Below are 2500 nucleotides of genomic sequence, written 5' to 3'. Positions count from 1 at the left end.
CTAAATGAATCTGCTGGTCGTGAACACGCAGTCCCGCGGAGCTCTCGACCATCAATACTGTGATTTAGTGGAAACGTCCAGTGAACACTGGAGAGAAGCCCCCCCCCCCCCCCCCCCCCACGACCCCTGGCGATCAAACACCTCGACGCTCAACTCAAACACTTTACATTGAATCCCAGACACTGGGAATGTGTGAGGAAGGCTGAGAAACGAGCCTGGAGCTTCCTGCGCTCAGACAAAAGACGCTTTTCATTCCGACTGGAGGCGCAAACAAAGAGCCGCCGGCGGCAGGTCGGTCACAAACAAACAAACCAATCAATAAAGAGAAATAAAGACATTAAAAAGAAGAAAAAAAACAGAAAATAGTAAACAAGGCTGGAGTCACATGGCGGGAGGAGGCAGACAATAGAGGAGGAACGTCTCGTCCGTGCCGTGCCGTGCCAAACTGTGCCAACGTCTCCCTGCGCGACAATGGAGCGGCGCGCGACGGACGCAGAGGCACCGACGCGTCGGTCCGTCCAACCCCGGGGGTTCACCCCCCAAACAGCAAAACAAGTTGAAATAAAATTTAAAAAAAAAAAAAAAAAAAACCCTGGTCGCACCTGTTTGTCAACAGAAACCCGCCAATCAAACGTTCAAACAAACATCCAGTCACAATTATTATGATTATTAATATTAATATTATTAATATTGGGATTCTTTGCGCGTCTTCCTGCAGGTCGGACTCACAGGTGGAGAAGAGCAGGTGGAGGAACGCTCCCAGTCAGTCACACCGTCACGGGCGGAGGAGGAGGAGGAGGAGGATGCGAGGCTGCCGCGACCCCTGTGCGCGGGCGCGCCGCGCGCGCTCCTTAAAAAGGGGGCCGGCGCGCGTCACCGCCGCCTCCCATTGGCTGGCGGCTGGCGGCGGGTCGGCGTGGTTCCACGTCGACCATCCGCCCGTGTTCCTCACCGGGGGGTCCGACTTCAAACGCTGCGATGACGTCATGTACTCCCAATAAAAGTAGTTTGTAGTTACTATTACTTTGAGGAGTACTGGAGTTCTGGGATGGAGGTCAAAATGGATGGATGTCAAAAATAACGGGTTCAATTAGTTAATTGATTTGAAACATTTAATTCGTTAAAACATTTTTTTTTTTACATAAATAACAGTTTTGTTTACTTCCGTGTTTGTTTGTTTGTTTGTTTTCCTCCCCAGAGCAGCACAACACCCAGTGGAAGAACATTGAGGTCGTGAGTTTCACTTTAAAAGTTCCCCGACGACTAGTTGAGAAAGTAAAAGTCATTAGCTTTATTTTGAAAAGCAGAATTTAACGACCACAGTAGTAATTCTGCAGCAGAACAGCGGGTTGCCAGGTTGGCTGACCAGGAGCCTCCGAACTGCTGGACCTGGAGGAAATACTGGTGAAATATTCATTTATGTGTGTGTGTGTGTGTGTGTGTGTGTGTGTGTGTGTGTGTGTGTGTGTGTGTGTGTGTGTGTGTGTGTGACAGTATTTCATCGCCACTGAGTTCATGTAATAATTTTACCACTTTCTTCCTCGGAATATTAAAATCGTGAAAGTGGAGGAGCTGCACTGTGACTCATGTTGGACGTTTATTAATTAATCAGTTTATGTTTTTAATATTTTGCTGAGAAAAAGTTTCACCAGAAGCTAAAAGCACATTATGAAAATAGTCTTTTAATTTAAATACGTCCTCTGGTCAATAAACATCATCACAAGCTTCAGTCTTCAGGAGGAACACGATGCGATTAATCGCAATTAATTACAGAAAATTGCGCGATTAATTAGCTAAATAATTTGAATGGTTTGCCAGCACTAGTTTTTTCTCATGTGAGGTAATCATTTAAAAAAACGACGTCACTTCCTCAGCTTGTCATCACTTTTCTATCATTCTGTTCTATTTCTCTCCTTCACAAGACGAACTCATTGTGAGAAACGTCCCGACTGGTCACGTGACCTCCGTCACGCCCAGGAGCTGCCAGGCGCTTTACAAACCACAGAGACTTCAAAACGACAAAAAAAAACTTGAATTCAACTTCAAACTCCCTTCAAACTTCAAATTTCCTTCCATTCTATTTTTAGCGACAGGATCAGAGTTCTGTTAGTCAGGCGACGCTGCTGGATCTATTTTTACTACGACTCACAGCCTCCACCTTCTCCTCTGGAGGGTGGAGGAACGGAGCTCCACCTTCTCCTCCGGAGGGTGGAGGAAGGAGCTCCGCCTCCTCCTCTGGAGGGTGGAGGAAGGAGCTCCACCTCCTCCTCTGGAGGGTGGAGGAAGGAGCTCCAGGGTGGAGGTAGAAACCTAAACGTATTGACAGTCAGTCAACAGAAGTTGTGTTTCTTGATGAGACAAACATGACAACAACACATCGGATTTTTTTTAAATCAAAGCTGAAAACCCATTTTTAACTCCGTCTAGAGCAGAGTATTTATTCTCTATGTTCTTTCTTTATGAATCTCTGGAAGCTTCACCAACCTGCAGCACCGTCACT

The sequence above is a fragment of the Blennius ocellaris genome (genome assembly GCF_963422515.1).
Source record: "Blennius ocellaris genome assembly, chromosome: 20".
Lineage (NCBI taxonomy): Eukaryota > Metazoa > Chordata > Actinopteri > Blenniiformes > Blenniidae > Blennius > Blennius ocellaris.
Note: the sequence above shows the minus strand (reverse complement) of the source record.